This window comes from Pinus tabuliformis, chromosome 3_1 (assembly GCF_031772625.1).
Source record: "Pinus tabuliformis cultivar Carrire ecotype Pingquan chromosome 3_1, CPIR1, whole genome shotgun sequence".
Taxonomy (NCBI): Eukaryota; Viridiplantae; Streptophyta; class Pinopsida; order Pinales; family Pinaceae; genus Pinus; species Pinus tabuliformis.
In genome coordinates, this window is record NC_142301.1 from 720316052 (window position 1) to 720329239 (window position 13188).

At 38.8% G+C, this 13188-nt stretch overlaps 1 long non-coding RNA gene across 4 annotated transcripts in view; it reads right to left on the bottom strand.

The window, feature by feature from the left end:
* The window catches only part of LOC149189313 (uncharacterized), a 134639-nt gene that overhangs the window by 12329 nt on the left and 109122 nt on the right, over nt 1-13188 (bottom strand). Inside the window, exon 3 of one of the 4 annotated variants that reach the window (XR_016256348.1) lies at nt 11913-12254. The exons of the other annotated variants lie outside the window; for them this stretch is intronic. This is a non-coding gene — a long non-coding RNA (uncharacterized LOC149189313). Of the gene's footprint in view, nt 1-11912; nt 12255-13188 lie in introns of those variants that run through there. 4 annotated transcript variants of the gene reach the window in all.

The following is a 13188-nucleotide window of genomic DNA, read 5'->3' on the forward strand; positions in this document are numbered from 1 at the left end:
TAGCTGTGTTTTCTTGGTGTCAAAGTTGAAATGTCTTTCAATGGATTGCGATTGGAGTATGCTATTGAGGGCAGCTTGAACTATATTGCATGGAAGGACAGGATGGAGGCAGTGATAGATGATAATGGGCTAAAGGAGTTCATAGAGGCTGAGGTCCCAAAGCCTACTGATGCTGCTGAAGCTTAGGTTTGGAAAAAGAATATAGCAAAGTGTCGAAGGATTCTGTTGGAGGATGTGAAGGATCACATTATGTTTAGCCTGCATGGAAAGGCTTCTCCATACTTGATGTGGAAAGTGATGACAGATCTATTTCAAAGCAAGAGCGACCAGAGGAAGTTGGTGCTCAAGGATAAAGTCAGAAACATTAAGTGTGAGAATGGAGACAGTATGCCCCAGTATCTCACGAAGTTCACCAAATGCTGAGACGAGCTGGGAAGTGTGAGGGTGACTGTAGATGATGAGGACTCGGTGAGCTTGGCTCTCCTTGGTCTTCCGAAGAGTTGGAATTCCTCTCAGGACTCTGTCAATGGTCGGGAGAAATTTCTAGGATGGGAGAGACTTTGGTCGGATCTTGTGCAAGAGGAGATTAGATGGAGCACCAGAGACAGTTCTTCATCCATGCATGATGAGGAGAACTATGCCTTAGCGAGTAAGGTGAAGAAGGGGAGGGAGAAGGGTTCTCTTTCCGAATCTAGTTCTTCCAATGATGGGAAGAAGGTTAACAAGTCAAAGGTGAGATGCTTTCATTGTCATGAGTTGGGCCATTATGCTACTAATTTCCCAAAGAAGAAGTCCAAGAAGGGATTCGGGGAAGGATCTGAAGGTGAGGCACTTGCTTCACAGTTTCAGTTGGACTTCGGACTCTTCGCATGCATGGTTTCATCCATGGTGGGAAGTGGTTGGTTTCTTGACAATGGAGCTTCTTTCCACATGACCGGTGACAAAAGTTTGTTCAGTACTTTGGAGGAGAAAGATCTCCAGATACTCATAGAGATGGGTAATGATGAGAAGTATAGTGTCTCAGGTGTAGGCACGGTTATTTTTCAGAGGGAGCATGGAGCTCGCCTTACCTTGACCGATGTCAAGTATGTGCCAGGACTGAAGAGAAACTTGGTGTCTATCACGATGCTCGAAGACAGAGGCTATGGTGTAGTCTTCAATAAGGGAAAGGTTTTCCTTAGACACATCATAACTAGACAGGTGAAGAAGATTGGTTCACGGGTCATGAACCTATATGCTCTTGAGGTTCAAGATGCATGCAAATCCTTGAGCAGCGAGGCAACTGATGGAAACTTGGTGGTTGAGAGGGAGCGTATATTACCTCTCAGCATGCAGAGCCAGAAGAAGTCTCAGACAATTGTGGAAGAGCCACAATTGGTACAACAACTTTAGGAGGTTGTGGAGAAACCACAACAAGGGAAGCTGAGAGGAGATCGAGTAGAGACATCTACTCATGCAGAGACATCCAGTAGGGGGAAACTTCGAGCCTGGTGGGTAGAGGGATCGCATGCAACCATACCTCTGGGTAGGAGGTGGGGTCATGTGGATTGATCGTCCCAAGGAGATGGGGCAGGGTCCTTGAGGTACCCAACCTCTTGGATGAGACCTTGCTATGGGAGCACCGATGTGGAGTAGCAAGAACTGACTAATTGGGTAGAGACAAATGCGGATGGTGCGGCAGAGAGAGCGACAGTGTAGGGAATTCCAGGACAACGCATAGCTAGCATGCTGCAGTAATGCGAGAGGCACAAGTTTTTTGCATAGTCCTAGGTGGCACAGAGAAGTGTGCAATGGTGCGAGATGCATGGAGATGTTACAGTAGCACAGATGTCAGAAAGGGAGCACTTGTCAGCAGCAGGTACAGCTTCAGCATCAGAGTATGTTCCTAGCCCAACAGAGTGGTCGGTTGGGAGTGTTTTTGTTCCAAGTGTTGTTGGAGCAAGTGGACCGAGCAAATGTGTTGCATGCAGAACATTCCAGAGTTGTAGGATAGGGGTTGCAGATAATCCATATCTTGTTGAGAGGGAGTGTTGAAAATGCAACAAGATGATGGAGCTTAGTGGAAAGGATTCGCCTTCACTAAGTGGGCCCGCAAGCTATTTTTGGCGCAAAGTCTATTTTTAAACTATGTCTATTTTTAGACATATGGATCATGGTATATGAGTTGAAGGATGCTATTTGTGGATGATTGGTCATGTTGGTAAAAATAGACGGACTTCTATTTTTAGACATATAGGCATAGTCTATTTTTAGACTACTAGGCTAAAAATAGAACATTCGAATATTATTAGCTCTTAATAATATTTGGACTATAAACATTATCTTATCCTCTTAGAGCACTTCAGTTCGAGCTATGGATGTGGCACATGCAACTGCCAGAAGGAAATACGCTTTTCTTATGGGTCAGTTGAGCTATTGCATGATGGATTTCAGTTAGAACTCAAGTGATTGAGTTTGGTGGAGTTGATTGAGGAGTTGATGGAGTTGTGTTTAGTTTGACTTAGTTGAACTAGTTGTATTTAGTATAACTACAGAATACACTAGTGATGAGTGATGTGAATTAATTGTTAATTAATTCAATAATTATTAACTCATAAATCAACTAAAGAATACATCAGTTAACTCAGTGCATGGACAATTCAGTGGAGACAAGTGTTAGAGGTGAGTGAAAGGGCAAGACAACTGTCAGTTGTGACTATAGTTGTGCATGAGATCTTGCACAATCAATGGGATTGAGTAATGCCAATGAGGATTGCATGGTTCAGCCAAGGGAAATACGAGTTTGGATCAACCATTCTCATTATTCTCATGCAGGATTGCTGAGTGGAGGCAGGCAAGCAACGGAGGAGATTTGAACCTGTGATTGATTCAGATCTGAGCTAGTTTGTGTGTAGCAGGTGGAGATAGTACTGAGTACTTGTGAGGAGTATTGTACTATGTATTTTTACATGTTCTCAATCAATATAATATACAGATAGTGTGGGGTTTTTAGCTGTATGCTTTCCCCGGATTACATACTGTGTTAATGTGCGCATGCGATTGATGTTTCGTTGTTTTTTATTCTACAAAATTGATGATCAACGTAGAGGAGGTTATGTATTATGCATGTATTCTGCAATAGTGTATAATCGGGATAATCTCTGTGAATAAGTGTCATATTATTCAAAATTTCTACAGTGGTACCCTGATAACCCATCAATGAAAGAATATGCTTCTTGACCACCTACATTGTCCAACACTTCATCTGTGAATGGAGTTGGTAATGGATCATGCACAAAAGTGTCATTCAATTTTCTGAGATGTACACATATTCTTATCTCATCCTTTTGCTTCTTCTTTTGTCTAGTTCTACACGGACCTTCTCCTTGTATTTCAGATTTAAGTGGTAAGGCCTCTACTTAACTAGCTTCGCGTCGGGCTTTAACGTGATCTTCATTACTCCTAGATCTCTGATTATTCCTTTAAAATCCATAAACTTGGTCAGGAATAAGTCTTGATACTCACGTATTAATTCAGCAACCTTATCCATCGCCGCATCGTCGCAGTAGTCTCCGATCTTCACAAATTAGGGTTCTTCCTCCATACAAATGTTCACTTGTTTAGTTTTCACTGGTGCTGTTATATCAGGGTTCTCAATTTGTGGTCCTTGAACCTTGCAGTGGCCTTCTATTTGTGGAATGTTAATATTTTGCGGATCCTCATCCTCCTCTTTAGTATTTACAATTATAACATTCCAGCGCGTGAGTCAACCGAGTAGCCCATTCCGGTTGAATCAGGTCTAAAGACTCCTATTGTATCCTAAATATGGCTACTTTTACCTCCTGTAGCGCTTCATCAATACTATCCCACCCATCGTCAAAACTAAAGGTTCATGAATCCTTCATGCAGGATATCCCATTCACCTATCCCATGGCAGAGCTTTGTTTCTATATACCAGTTCATTGGTATAACATCTAGGGTATGACAGAATAGGTGCACCCATTGAAGTTGTGGCCTTTCACCATAAGTCTGTGTCCACTTGGCGAGATGCGTGCGTGGATCATTATGTCCATCATACTTGTTTGTCAATCACACCTTAGGCTTCCAAAATTGTTCTAGCATCATTCTCCTACATTCGCGCCAATCATCAAAGCTTCCTTTGTGCGTACCCCACCATCTTGCGGGCATAGCGCACTGTACGCAGTCCAAGGCCTGGAAGCATTGCTTCTCGGGCACCTCCCTTCCAAATGCATTCGAGAAGGTATCTACCTCATTTAGATCATCATAAGTAGGAAAATTTCTTTCTTCTAATGACACACAATGCAGCGACCAGGTCATCATGCTACAATGTTACCTCATGTAACTGATTCTACCATCATTCTACTTCTTCATCGAAATCCAAAGTGTAGGAACTCTCACACTCCCATGTAATCTGTCCATCCGCGGTGGGATGAAACCAGTCTTAGTCTCGCGGTATTATCTTGTAGATGCAGTCCATATCATCATGAATCTCGTAGTAATGGACTGGCTCTATATAATGCGATCCTTTAGCAGCATCCACGGGTATTATTACACGTAGTGATTTCTTTTCAAAGATCATCTTGAACTTCTTCAGATTGATTACCCTATTCATATCAGTAGCCCAATCAATTCCCAGGAGTGTACGGTAGGGATTGCTGTCATCAACAATCTCTATTACTTCAAAATATGCCAGTGCGCTCGCTCCCTCAATATCCACTGTTACTCCCTTTAATCACCCCATGGGTATGATTTTCTGTTGGTTCGCCATTCTCAACTGAATCAGAGACCATTTCAGTGTAGGTCTTCCCATTTACTCCCATTTCTATTTCGATAAGACATTCGCATCTGATAACAAATCCAAAATGACTTGATCCATCTCGTATTCTATGATCTACACAGACAGTCTCATTTCACACCCCGTCCTTATTTTATGTTTTCCGATGTTCTAAACTACACGCGGTTCTCCTGGCGCGGTCCCAGCGCATATTTTGATAAGTTCCTGTAACCCTTTCATAGCCTTACTATCACGCAGTAATATCATACAGGTTTCCAGGAATGTCATGAGCATAGATGGGTTCATCTTCGACTGAGGCTTATCTTTGCTTCCTGATGTGGAGGCCTCAATGAAGCTCTTCTTAGCTTCCTTGAAGGTTTCTTGAGCGCACTCCAAATCAAACTCAACTTCTTTTGTCAGGGCTTTGCGAACCCAAGTACTGTCTTCTGGTTGTTTTCGCTTATCATCTCCCATCGTGATTCCGCTTCAGAGCACTATATTTACATTTGGATCTTCCTCACATGGCTCAGACCTCATCATCTATAGGTTCTAAATCAAGGGAGGTAGTAGCACTCCTTTGTCACGGATCCTAGCTATCAATGTAGGACAATCTTCTATCTCATGATCAAACAGCGTGCAATACTTGCACAATGGGCGCGTTGGATTAGTGCAATTGCAGGCATAGCATCTTGGCCCTCCGCAATTGTAGCAAATCAACTATCCGCGACCTCTACTAGGTCCTCCTTTGCCTCGGCCTCATCCGCACCCCTAAAATCCTGTTCATTCCATCCTTGCATTTTGGTCAAGGGGCCATGTTTCAACCTGAACTCTGTAGGCAAACCTTTTATCCATCATCAATTCATAACTCCTACAAGTACTCATGTCATGTCCCATCGATCTACAAAAGTTGTAGAACAACTGTTGCGGAGTTTGCGTATACTTCTGTAACAAGTGGTAGTTATCTGTGGCATGCCTTCTGTCTACTTGACAGATAGCACACCACGAAGCAGGCATTGCACTAGGTCCTAATTGAGCTTCCGACCTTAGAGGCATCGGTCCTCCTCCGGCAAGGTAATTGTAAAGACTAGGCAATGGTCTTTGTCATGACCCTGACTCTTGCATTTCATGCACCATAATTCTTCGCGCACTTCTGGTTGAACCATCCTATCATGTTTTAGGCTTTACATCTCAAGGCTCAGATTCTTCAGTTGTGCGTGGATCTGCTGAACTCTTAGATTAGTATCTTGCATCAAGGTCTAATGAAGTCTCATCGCAATCTCCAGGACCTCTACCTAAGTTGTTATCTTCTGTTGCGATAGTATACTTCTTAAATGTGGTAATAGCGAAGAAAAAAACCACTCGCGATGTTCTCCATCTGTCAAATTCATGTTGGCTTCGTGGATCAAACATTTTAACCTTTGATCTAGTTCCCAAGGCATCTCACCTAGTAGCATCGTGATCTCTTTGAATCCAATAATCAACTACGCTTTAGATTTAGGCCTACTAAATTCCCTATTCAGTGCTACTTTGATGTCTGCTACTCTCGCATTTGGGTTATCTTTGGAGTACTTAATATACCAGGTTAGCGCCCCATCTTGAAGGGCGCTAACCAGTCTTACTTTCTTTATATGGTCATCTATAACACCTTGAGCTTCCCAAAAAACCTTCACTATGAACTAGAATTGATCCGGGTCCTCATTTCCCAAGCCTTTGAACAAAGGAAACTTCATTGTGTTCGCCATACTGAATCGCAATGGGGGTGGAGGTGTTACAGGTGAAGATGGAGGTGATGGTGGTGAAGCTATTGGTGGCGTGGGTGGAGGTGGTATTCATGGAATTCCTTATCTGATCAAATGAATAGCACTTAGCGGAGAGACCTTCACGATCCCTTCCTCATCCTCTCACGAAGGTGAAATCAAGGGGCTGTGCGCTAGAACCTTATTTCCTTTGTTTCTTTAAATTCTTCCACTTCATGTAGACCCGAAAATCATGGTAACTGCATAATCCACTTTTTGCACAACAACATTTTAATCCAAGTATTCAGATATTTTACATAATTACCACGTGGTCCTTTAAAAAGCATTGCTCTGCCTCACTATAGCTAACTGAGGTGTCAACTATGAACTCAATAACAAATCCTCCTATAATGCGATCGAGCCAATGATCGATGGCATGCGCGATCTTATCTTTCGATGCTTCCAACCTTCACACTAGCTCCGAGGTCCACATAATAAGACCGTCAAGTTTCCACCTTCCTTGGCTATCTACTAGCTTCGTGATCCACTCATATAGCTCAGTAGGGAAGGATGCATAAAGGATCTCGTGGAGCTCTGTATACATGTAACTATCTAACCACTATTCTCTTGACAGTCATGGGTTTCTGTTTTCTTGTGCCATGAACTCGTGAATCCTCCTGTCCAACCAAACTTCGATTTCTTTCTTAGCTGGATTCCAGTGATACAACATCACACATCTCTTATGCAGATTCTGGTCCTAGCAACGGAACCATTTTTTGGCTTGTGGGGTCCTGACCCAGGTTCAGTGTTAGTTACCCAAATAAATCCCTACACTACTAGCCCTGTCAGCATCAGCGCGCGCAACGTGGATTGAAGTCTCACCAGAAGAACTATGGGGGAATGCTGGAACCAAGTTTCTGCACCCTTGATATGGTTGTGATGTCGGTTTATTCCAACTATACCTACCTTCACACAGGTTGATTCGCGCTTTATTCTACCGTTCAGTACCTTTCTGAAATATTACACTCGGCTTCCATGCAACCCTACCCAGGGGCTGAAGTCATTTTGCGTTGCTAGGCCACCTAACTGCGCTATTTTCCAAACTACACTAAGTATCTTACTTATCTTATTAACAGATCTTAGTTAGCTTCATGTAAATAGATGTTCTTACTTGCGTTCAGTTAACCAATATATTTATACACATTCTCGCATCATATAAGCATTAGAAGTGAAATTCATACCCAATATAACAGATGCATAAACAGGAAATAAATATGTAGAATGATAGGAAAATTCTCTTTATTAATGATTCCCGATGGTTACAAACTCGACTCGCCCTACGCACTCAGTTGTAGAGGTCCGCGCACTCAGCTGTGGGCTAGTAGGCCTCTGCGCACTCAGCTGCAGAGCCTATACCTACGCTACGACCCAAAACTTAGACTTACACTTCAAAGCTATCTCCCATACATCTTCATTGCTTAGACATTGTGTCTCTAACTACTTAGATCTTAGCTCTATTTATAAAATCCCATGGTCCGCGAATGATGGGTAGATTTTCTACAGCTGACATTACATTATCAAAATAAGGTCGGACAACCCTATGAGTCTTTAACAACTACGCGCTCCGCACCCAGAAAATGTGGAGTCTTTACATTCGAATTACAAAATTGGACCAAAATCTAGGCTCTAAGTCCCAAAAATGCCCTTGGGGGATCCTGCGCCCAACACCTTCATTAAAAGTTATAAGGGATTTATTTTACTTCATATATGGTAATTATCTCACATATACCAAATGATAAGGTTTTAAAGTGTTTATATATATTCTTTCATATATATTTCTTTAATACATAACACACTACACCCCTTGTAGGCTCCTCCCATTCTTTGATGTCTGATGCCATAAGCAAGGCCTATGAGTTGGCGTATTCAATGGAGCACTGACTTACATGATTGTTTATCATATGCGTTGTTTCGGTCTGTTGGATTTGTTGATTGGTGAATGTTGCCTTTGTGATTAGGCTCGAACCAATTTTTTTATAACATAACTTTTTAAATAAATATTCTCATAAAAACATAAACTTATATTTTTATAAAAATACAATTATTTTCAAATTAAATCTCTTATTATAAAAAAAATAATAATAAAGAATTCAAAAGCATAAATAAGTATATGTTTGAGCATTTAGCCAAGAAGGAAATTGGAAATTTCCATAAAAAAAAGTTTGTAGTTTTCTTTGGTGTAAGAAATAGGTACAACACACACCTCGATTTTTAGTGGGATTGATCTTCTACTCCTTTCTTCTCCCAATTTTTTGAGGTTGATCGTTGGCATGCATATTCTTAATTAGCTTCTTGACTGATTGTATTTGTATGGATTTATTTCTTTGGTTTGATTGCCTGAAACACATGGGAAACTTGGAATCTTTAGCCCTATGGCCCAAATTATCAGAAACATAACATCTAATGTGCCCAAGAAAAGACAGAAAATGTTTAGATATTTTGCTAATCTAATTTTTACTCCTTGCTCCATAAGTCCTACAATCAACACCTTTATAACCAAAATCATTACATAATAAATAATACCCATAAAAGGAAATTTTATACATAAAAACTGTTGGGATTTACCTTTGAGGATTCTCCTTCTTTAGCTCATTATTTTCATCGAAATGATTTATCTTTTTGTTCCTACAATTAACTTAAATGTGTCCAAATTTTTGACAGCTAAAACACTTAACATTTCTCATATATTTCCTTGGCACATTCTTGGGCTCTTGACTTGGCACTTGAATTTTATGGTGATTTCCTCAATTCTTGCTCAGACTTTCTACTTTGACCTCTTCATCTATTGCCTCATTTTCTCTCTTGATGTTATTTTTTAATTCAAATTCTAGTTTCTCATAGTGGACCATTTCTTTTTTTATTTGGCTACCAATATCCTCTTCAATTCTCCTTTCTTTCTCCAATTGTTTTTTCAGATCAAAATTCTCTTGTTTGATAGTATGCTCTCTCTCTCTCTCTTCAAGAATCTGAAAATTTTTCTTCAAATATTTTTCTCCATCTTAAGCTCTTCTATCAACCTTGCTTGAGCTTTTTTTTTAACTTCAAGGGTCACTATTCTTCTAATCTATTCAAATTTAGATTCCTACATTGGAAATACACCTTCCTCATTTCATGAGGAATCAAATTCAAAACTTTGATCATCAGCTTCCTTAACAACCCCAAAATCATCATCACTAGATTGGCAAGAAAAATTTTCATGACTAAAAATATTTTTTGCCATACCTTTTATCAGCAAAATAGGTTCTGTAGTTTTTGCATCAATCTTGGCTTCTTTGCAACTCTTCTTCTTATGTGATTTCTTCCTATTGTTCTTGGCCATAATCCCACAATCTTCTCTCCAACGATCAAGCTCCATTGAGAGAACTTCTCTCTGATACGAATTGTTGGAAATGTGTTCACTACTAAGATGGGGGGGTGAATCAGTAGTCACTGTGATTATAAAGTTTTAAAATATTTTTCCAATAATTAAAACACAACATTAATTAACCCATCATTAGATTAAACTAGATAGAAAAACACATGATAATGTTAAGAAATAATCAAAGAAACATGCCCATGAGGACACAAGATATATATGGTGGAAAACTCCCTCTAGGTAAAAAAGCATCCCTGTTTCTGCGACTCTGCTCCATATGTTTTATTATTTGTCAAGAAAATCATTACATAGACAATACAATATGGAAACTATATGAAAGGAACTATGATCTCCATCTCACAACTTTATGGACCACCATCTGTTGGAAGCCTCCACGACCATCAAGCCTTGCCCAACTGTAATTAGACTTATGAAGAAATATGTTCTCTGTTATCACCCAATAATTTCCCAAGGTTAAGGAAAGAGATCACCAAGGTAACCACAAACCAACTTTTAGGCATAGGCTATAGCCAACCTAAGTCCAGAGAGGACTCTATCTATATGATTTAGAATTGTTTGATGGGATATTAGGTTAGTTGTGAAAGTTCACGGGGGTTTTGATTTGAATTGAAGGTTGGGTGGTGGAATTCTTGGCATAGATGGATAGAGCTAGGTCTTCAAACCATTGGGCTATGGAGTCAACAAATGGATAGAATAACTGGACTAGATCATTAAAGGGAATGTTCACAGGGTAGGCTAGCAAAGCAAAGTGAAAATCTTTAGGCCTAATGGGTGAAGTGATTCTAACCAGGGTGAAAGGGCACTTAAGAATCCTTGGACTGGGATCAGAATGAAGAACAAAGGATGATCATGAACAAGGGCAGTTAAGAATCCTTTTCTATAGACCAGAGGAGAAACTATAGAAGCTAAGGAGCAGTTAAGAATTACCTAGCTAAGATAGTTTAGGAGAAAATATTAAGAATGTAAAGCAGTCAAGACAGAGTGCATTCAAGCAATTTCTGAAATAATATTCCTTGCTATACATTTAGATTTTAGAAAATTACACAAAATATTATGGAAAAAACATAAGGGAAGACAACATTGAACATGAAAGAATACTTATTTGTATTTTTCTTTAGACAAGAATCTTGTAAAATATCTGGTCTTTATTCCTTGATCCAGCAAGCCAATCCAGTCGTTGATACAATAGAACTTTGATTTGAGAGAAGAATTGTCTTGGAATCCACCCAAAATACTTCAAATGAAGAAGTATTTATACAAATTCTAAACTGAAATATCTTGAAATTAGCCTTTTAGGAACACAAACCTCCTCTAATTTATAAAAACTCATCTAGGATTAGCCCAGCTAATTTATGAAAATCTATGACTTAAACAGGAAATTTCTGAAGAATGTGCCATTTCTGCTCTGATTTCATCTTTTAACCTTAAATTTCTTTTAACTATTTTTCACTTTTACTAGATCATTAAAGGGAATGTTCACAGGGTAGGCTACCAAAGCAAAATGCAAATCTTTAGGCCTAATGAGTGAAGTGATTCTAACCAGGGTGAAAGGGCAGTTAAGAATCCTTGGACTGGGATCAGAATGAAGAACAAAGGATGATCATGAACAAGGGCAGTTAAGAATCCTTTTCTATAGACCAGAGAAGAAACTATAGAAGCTAAGGAGTAGTTAAGAATTCCCTAGCTAAGATAGTTTAGGAGAAAATATTAGGAATGTAAAGCAGTCAAGACAGAGTGCATTCAAGCAATTTCTAAAATAATATTCCTTGCTATACATTTAGATTTTAGAAAATTACACAAAATATTATGGAAAAAACATAAGGGAAGACAACATTGAACATGAAAGAATACTTATATGTATTTTTCTTTACACAAGAATCCTGTAAAATATCTTGTCTTTATTCCTTGATCCAGCAAGCCAATCTAGTCATTGATACAATAGAACTTTGATTTGAGAGAAGAATTCTATAGAAATGTCTTGGAATCCACCCAAAATAGTTCAAATGAAGAAGTATTTATACAAATTCTAAATTGAAATATCTTGAAAAAATATCAAGATTGGTTTTACAAATATATCAAACTATTTTACATTAATAGAACCTAAATAATTAGGACATTCAAAACTAATGAATACATTTGGCAATATTTTTATGGATTTGTGGTGATAAAAGAAGATAAATTCGAATTTGATAGCAGCTCTTAATTGATGATGAGGCATCCCAGTCAGTAACTGCATCCTTTCTTTGTGCATTCTACCCCAGCAATTCTGCAAACTTAGAGTCCATTGATACCTTTGTATATCTCAATCCTAGATAGATATGTAAAACATGAAATAGGTTATTGTAGATAAGTATGTTGTTGAGTTAAAAGTCTCTCAGTTTCCTAAAATTCAGCTCTAGCTATTCGCTATATTCTTTGTAAAAATATGTCAAAAATAGGACTTTACACAGTCCGAAAAATATGCTGTGAAGACATGAACTTATATCACTTTTGGTAATACCTGTGTAAAAGGTGAGATAGGTTTTTGAATATTAGCCTTTTAGGAACACAAACCTCCTCTAATTTATAAAAACTAATCTTGGATTGGCCCAACTAATTTATGAAAATCTATGACTTAAACAGGAAATTTCTGAAGAATGTGCCATTTCTGCTCTGATTTCATCTTTTAACCTTAAATTTCTTTTAACTGTTTTTCACTTTTACTTTGGATAAACTTCATTGTTGCTGGTAAAAGTGTTTTCATCTCTGTTTAACCCTTATTGCCTCCATGTTTACTTTTATTGCTCTATTTTTTTCATATATCTTCACTTTGACATGAATCTGTATGCTTTATAACTATCTTCCCTGTTGTTTGTCTTCATGCTAGCCACTTCACTTGAATTGATCTTCAATATGATACTCTTTAACCCTGATAGACTTTGATTATTATTACTGTGTCTTTTTACCTTCACTGTATATTTTAGGCTTTTACTGTCTATTTCAATAGTAAATCATTTAATTTCATGTTTCCTCTGCTTGTCTTTTAACTATATGTTTATTTTCCATCTCTATTTGAATAGATTTGATAACAATCTCGGAGTAAACAGGTCTCGTGACTAGTATTAAGACTGTTTATCCAAGGCTGTGGTATTTTGATCGCCTGTAAAATAAAACAAACTATTAGGAAAACATTGGGTTGACAGGGAGGGTCATTAATGGCTTTATCAAGATTTATAGGTCTATGGAGTGAGTCCAAAGTGCTT